Raw genomic sequence first — 7500 nt, 5'->3', positions numbered from 1 at the left:
GAAGAAAGGAAAAGCCTTTATCAGGAAAACAGCCTGGATTGCCTCAGTGTGAGGATCCTGCAGCTCGGGATCCCCTTTAGAAAGCAGAGCGACAGAGCCTTCCTGACCTGCTGGCCAGCCTTTAGAAGTTTGTCATTGTTGTCTCTGCTGACAGTGAATGATTCTCTCAATGGGAATATCACAAGAACCTCTGTCGCTGCCAGACTCCTTTGGTACAAAAGTCCTCTGACTGGAAGCCAGCACCATTAGCTGGGGAGGAACAGCTGCGAGGGCCACACATCTGTGAGTCATTTGAACATTTTATGACTAACGAAAAGTATCCATTACCCAGACTTATGCATTATATATGAGCCCAGTGCCTCCACTGTTCATAATGCCAACAGGCCCTTTTGTTTTAGGCTCCCTTTTTCTCCCCTAATGACATACTAACTCCAGCAATAAATCCAAAAAATCAAAAACTTTAAGTCTCTGGCAACACTACACAAAATTCCCTATTCGGGTGTGGAATTCTAAACAACCACAATAGCAACATTAATAAAGACAGTATTCACTGCAAGCATGCAGGCATGGAGACCCCTGGAAGGCCAAAAGTTTATGTGTTTTACGGAAAATAACTGGAAAATTAATGCAATAGAGTGTCACACGATGCAAAAAAACAAGCTTTAAGTACGGGTGTGTGTGTGTGTGTGTGTGTGTGTCCTCCCTAAGATGCCTTCTGCATGCAGATGACTTTGGTTTGCAAGAGGGTTTCTGGCTAAACAATGAGGATCTTTTAAAGGGCCCAGTACCACAGTGAAAAGGGAGGAAAGCTGGAATCTGAGCTGGGAGAAGCCGGCCACCTGAAGGGTCTGCAGCTGAGCAGGGGCTTGCCCCACAGTACAGGGTACCCGGTGTAGTGAGGTAAGAGGTACGCAGGACAACCCTTCCCTATCCCTGGGTATCTCAGATAACCTCAGATCCCTGGGAGCAGCTTCTCCTCTCCCTCCCTCCCTTTCCTTCATTTCTTCCTTCCTTCCCTTCCCATGAACTCTTTAAATACCCTCCTCCTGGAAATAGCTTTGATGGCACGAAGCCTTGTTCCTGGTGTGGGGATGAACTTCTGATGGCAGTAGCAGAGGTGGCAGAGACACTTGGTGCCTTTTCGGGAAGACAGTGCTTTCTCCTGGCTGGCTCATTGCTGAGGAAAGGTATGGAAAACTCTGGCATTTTGAAATAATGCCCAGGCTATGAGAAGCCCCATGGCAGAGTGGCAGAGTGCTGGGGTAATGTGCCCAGCCTTGGCACATACACTTGCACTTGGGTGCTGGAATACACACACACACACACACACACACACACACACACACACATACCTCTAAAACAAACAAAACAATGAGTCTGATGACAGACTCCTGCAATCCTAGCTCTTGGGGAAGAGCTACATAGTGAGACATTTAAACTAAAAGGAAATAAAGCACAGCCCCTGGTCCAGGGCTCTGGGGAATCGAGAGCCTCAGACATTGCCAGCTCCTCCCGCTGGGCTCCCAGTCTGTTACTGCTCCTGATTTCAAAGTCAGGGTTTGAGCCTAGAAAGATAGCAAATGCTTACAAGGATGGTGGGAATGTGTGTCTCGGAGCATTGGACCCACTAGCTACGACCAGACTGTCATCATATGGAGGCTGCTCTGAAGCTCTGGGAGGTCACTGCTTATGTCTCCTTATTCTAGTCTTGACCAACCGGCAGAGCACTAAGCTAAGAGAACCCCAGCTCCAGAGAATGGTTTTCCATGCTGCTTGTTTGTATATTGTCCAAGACATATACTTTGGATGCCCGGGTTGCTGAAGGGGAATGCTGGGACTTGATTCAGTAGTCAGTGTTTGTTCAAACTTCGGAAATCTGAACCTGATTGTTTGTTTGTTTGTTTTCCAGACAGGGTTTCTCTGTGTAGCCCTGGCTGTCCTGGAACTCACTTTGTAGACCAGGTTGCTCGAATACAGAAATTCGCCTGCCTCTGCCTCCCAAGTGCTGGGATTACAGGCGTGCGCCACCACCGCCCGGCTCTCTGAGACATATCTAAACACAGCATATTTTGATGAAAAGTATTCTTGCGATGATTAACTCAACCCAAACGCCCAACAAAGCATACATCAATCTCCTTGAGTAACAGAGCAAGCTAAATATAAATCAAACATGACTACATTGAAACTCAAATCCATAGAGATGGGTTCTATAGATTCAAACAAACAAACAATCTATGGTAGAGTTCTAGAGGAGGATCTGGGCCGGGAAAAGTCTCCAGCCACACAGATACTGCAGAGGTCACCAGGCTAGGAAATACATCTGCTTCAACCTTCTGAGCAGGAAACCGGTTTTGCATTCCTTCTCTTAAAGGGAGAGCCCTGTTTGCTTAACCTTCCAGGTGTCCCTAGCATATGTCTGTGAGCGCAAAGATCTCTGAGCATCCTGTGTCATGGGAGGAACAAAGGCTGGCTCCCTTGGTTTGTCTTGCCTGTTCCAGTCATTGCTAGGTTCAGGATTCAGGACTAGAAACAAGATAATTCCAACCACTTTTGATACAAAGGTTTCATTTGTTTGTTAAACAAAACAAACAAACAAACAAGCATCTCACTATGTATCTCTGGCTGACTGGGAAGGAACTCCTTATGAAACCAGGCTCGCCTTGAACTCACAGCAGATCAGCCTGCCTCTGCCTCCCAAGTGCTGGGATTAAAGGTGTAGGCCACCCCACCTGAACTGAACAAAGTTTTTTTTGTTTTGGTTTTGTTTTTTGTTTTTGTTTTTGTTTTTTTGAGGAAGGGTCTTGCTGTGAAGCCCAGGTTTGCCTGGAACTCAGAACCCTTCCTCCCCAGCCTCCTGAACCCTGGAGTCAAGGTCTGAATTGCTATGCCTGGCTTGGAAACATTATTGGTAACTGACACTCCAGAGGTCCTCTTTCCAGGGCATCCATTTCTATGCTCTCTACAAACAAAGAGCAACTGGGGACCGCACTCACTTTCTCCTTTGTGTCCCAGAACCAGAGTATTAGGTTGTGCCGGCCGGCGGTAGGTACCCTGCGTTCTTGTTTTGAGAATTTTCTTTCTCAATGACAAATCTAAGTTTCATTCCACTGAAGTTGAGCCTTGGGAAGCAGTGAGTTTATTAGGCTTATTTAGCATTGATGGGGAGTATGGGAAAAAGTATGGGTGACCTTAAAGTAGCCACACTGGAAGGTCTGTACCCAGCGTGGATGGTAACACTCCCAAGGCTGTGTGGATAGAAACCCTTCCCCTCATTCTTCCAAATCTATATGCTCTAGCCCCTCCATGAAACACTGGAGACCACACTCGATCAGGACAGAATCACATACAGCTGGTTGTAGGGGGTGAGGGTCCCATGACTCTCCCTGCTCCCTCCTCCTATGAGGGAATGTCACCAGTCAACATGCCTAGCTGTGATGATCTTGTGCAAGCAAACACAGCTGAACTCATGAAGGTGGGATCTGTCTGCCTCAGAAGATAATCCTGTGCAACAGAGCTCTCTAGAACAGCAGTTCCTGAAAGGCAAAGCCACTGCTGCCCACTGGACAAAACACCAAGACTGGATATATCTGGATATATCTGGATATATCTGGATATATCTGGATATATCTGGATATATATATATATATATATATATATATATATATATATAAAAACATATACACATACATGTGCACATACATATACACACATACACACATATGCATATACATACACACACATATGTATGTGTGTGTGTATGTGTGTATGTGTCCTAGCCACTGCCTTGTCACAAGCTCCCTAGCTTACCTGGCACTCCCTAGAACACACAGCAAGGACATGCATGGCTCAAGCACAATGAAGCCTTTCACCAAGCCACAGTGAATATTTGTGGCCATGTTTTCCTGGCCTTACATACATGTTTAAGAACAACTGTCGTAACTGACTCTGGTATCCCACACGGCCAGTGTTGGGGTGTCATGTGTTCAGGAATGCGTGCTGTAAAGGAGCAGAGGTTGAGATAGATGGCCAATCTACGTGTGCCTCGCCCACCTCCCATTGAGTCAGGAAGAGGACACAGGTCACTTGCCTCCAGCCTTGGCAGAGCCCAGACAGCTCATAGACACCCGCTAGCGTAGATCTGGAATCACCAACGCTAGCGTGCTAAAGGGGACAATGGCAGGAGCTACAGGAGCTTGTTTACGGCTGTCATATGGGGTTGGCATCATTTTAAGGAGACAGGAACAGATGTGCCCCTATCTCCTGCTCATCCGTGTGGTACCTTTAAGTAAAAAGCAGATGTTAGGGGCTGAACAGTGGTGCCACAGACCTTGAATCCCAAATTCTAGGACGGCCAGGACCACACAGAGAAACTCTGTCTTGAAACAAACAGCAAAGGAGCAGATGTTAGTGACAGTGCTTTACGTTTTTTCCAACTCTCAGGGAAAACATATCTTTTGTTGTTGTAGATAATGATTTGTGCTAAAGATAAAGGAGCACTGCAGCCGGGCGGTGGTGGCGCACACCTTTAATCCCAGCACTCGTGAGGTAGAGGCAGGCAGATTTCTGAGTTCGAGGTCAGCCTGGTCTACAAAGTGAGTTCCAGGACAGCCAGGGCTACACAGAGAAACCCTGTCTTGAAAAACCAAAAAGAAAAAAAAAAAAAAAAAAAAAAGAAAAGAAAAGAAAAGAAAAAGGAGCACTGCAAGCCCACATTTCTCATTTTATTTTATTATTTTATCATCTTATTTCATTATACTGGATTGCATGAGGCCATGTTCAAACAACTAAAGAGAACCATATTGAATGAATCAAGGTGGTCTCAGAAAGACAAAAATCCTATGTTTTCTCTCATTTGTGGATCCTAGATATTGTACAGATTTATAAGAGCATGTATGTACAGATGACAAATCAAATCATTCTAGGAGACAAAAGAGACTAATGGGAGGGGGAGAAGGAAGGGGAGGAGCAGGGGAGGGGGAGGAGGGGAGGGGAGGGGAGGAGGAAAAGAAGACAGGGGAGGGGGAGAAGAAAGGAGAGGGGAAGGGAAAGGGAGGGGGAAAGGGAAGGGGAAGGGAGGGGAAGAGAGAGGAGGAGGGGAGGGAAGAATAGGAGGGGTGAGGGGAAGGGAGAGGAAAGGACAGGAGAGGAGGGAGGAGAACGGGGGATAATAGGCTAGAGGAACATGCTTTTTCCACACAGATTTTCCTCAGCCAGGTCCTTCAACATCCCACATGCACAGGCTGAATATAAAGAAGCGCTGAGGCTTTCCCTGAAAGCAATGCACTTGCCGTTGCTCTTGGACCAGCCAGAGGAGGACTTCTGAGAAGCCGATGGGGGAGGTGCGGGGCCCAGTCAGGAAATTCACAGAGCCAAGCTGTCCAATGTGCAGAAGACGTTGCCAGCACACACAATGGGAGCGATCTTTCTACTCTGACTCTGTCATGTTCCCCTAGGCTGTGTGGGAGCAGCCGCTGGCTGGGAACCTGCCAAGGGAAGGGAGCTCTCTTTGTTAGCCCATATGGGCTGCTGCAACAAAATGCCATTAGTGGTGCGGTTCATGGAGACACAGACTTATTCCTCGCCATTCTAGAGTTAGGGAGTCCAAGACCAGGGAGCAGGCAGATTGAGTATGGCAAGGGCCCTTTTCCTGGTCATTTTGTAAAGTTAAGGCAGGAAGACTATGCAGGCCTGAGTTTGTGGATCACATGACTGACCAAGCACAGAGAAGGTGACTTTTTGTTCACAGCACCTAACAAAGGGTGAGGGAAGGGAGAAACCTTGGCTTTGGACATGGCTGGTAGCTCTGCCTCGTCAAGCCTAAAGGATGTCAAACCTGACTAAAGTCACGAGGCTCTCCGGGATGGGTGTGACCAGAGCATCCGAATGGGTGTGGAAAGATCCTGGTAGACATGGAATGCTCCCACTGGGCATGTGAGGGTGTTCCTACTGGGCGAATGTGTGCTCACACAGGGCACAGGATGTGTGAGTACTCCCACTGGGTGTGTGAGTTCTCCAAACAGGTACATGAGTGTTCACACTGGGCAGAGCAGCTTATGAAAAAGAGGCTTTGGAGATCAATTCAGAGGTCAGCTCCTGTCCCGTGTCAGTCAAGCCCTTGGTTGTTGTCAAGCTAAGGTATCGGATCTAGTCGTTGAGACAGGTGTTTGGTGAAGTATGATGTGGTCCTCTCAGGGAAGGTGGATTTTCCTCCAAATTCATGTCCCAGCGAAGCATAGACCACTCGGGTGTAGCCTTCCCCAACCTGAAGTGGTCTGGTACAAACCTTGTCACCACTGAGGTGGGGCCACCTGCGGTGCAGCTTTCTGACTTGGCTGGCTCCTTTTGGAAGTGACAACTGCCCTGCTCTTCTGCTACCTGCCCAGAGGTTGAACCTGTCTTCCTGAGAGATTCCTGAATAAGCAACCAGCCTGGCGACCAAGAGTGGACTGGTGGGGGGGGGGGGGGGAATGGGCCTTCCCCCTTATAAGCATGATCTCTTAGTATACACGTGAGCCTTGATCAGCACATTGTCTTGGCCTCGTCCTTTTCTCGCCGTCTAAGTCTCTTTCAGCCCCAGCCTGCCCCCCCAGGTGTACCCGGTTTCATGTAAGCCGCGGGCCGGCATACAACACTTGGGTAGCCAATGGTGTTTGGAGTCATTTCAAAGTGATCTAGTACTTGATTAAATGGTGCCTGCTAACTGCATCTTCACACAGCAGCAGGGAAGGGAACTCTCTGGGGCTTCCCTTATAGGAATTGTCATGGTCTGAGCCTCCCAAAGGCTTGGCCTTTTGTGCCACCTTCCTCTGGGTTTTGTTGGTGATGTTTGTGGTGTTTGTATTTTGTGGTGTGTGTGTGTTATATGTACCTGTTAGTATAGGTATTTACAGGTGTGTGTAAGCCCAAGGTCAAAATTGGGTGTCTTCCTCAACTACTCTCCACCTTAATTTATTTCTGTGATGCTTATTTAATAGGCACGCGCATATTATGTATATGTATGTGTGTGGATACGCACATGCCATGGCCATGAATTGAAGTAAGAGGGTAACGTGGGCGAATCAGTTCTCTCCTATGTGGTGGGCCCTGGGGCTTGAATTCAAGTAATCAGGCTTAGCCGCAAGTGCCTCTCTGTTCACTGATGGGCACCCCCATGTCAGCATGGGCATGAGGTTGGAAAGACCATGGCCTGGACTGGCTTTCAAGATGGTGGTTGAACTATGGCTGTCTTGGGCTTCAACTTCACCACCCACAGTATCATGATCATTGCTGGTGCTGGCTTCATCCTTCTTCCCTATCCCATTCGGCACCAAGACTAGCAGGACCTTTAAATGTCTTTTATTATGTAAGTCTTCACCCAGAGGGGGAACAGAATCTCAAACCTTCACATGCTCATATGCCCCCCCCCTTTTTTTTTTCCAAGACAGGGTTTCTCTGTATAGCCCTGGCTGTCCTGGAACTCACTTTGTAGACCAGGCTGGCCTCGAACTCAGAAATCCGCCT

This window comes from Mus caroli, chromosome 17, assembly GCF_900094665.2.
Source record: "Mus caroli chromosome 17, CAROLI_EIJ_v1.1, whole genome shotgun sequence".
Lineage (NCBI taxonomy): Eukaryota > Metazoa > Chordata > Mammalia > Rodentia > Muridae > Mus > Mus caroli.
This window is presented reverse-complemented; position numbering follows the sequence as displayed.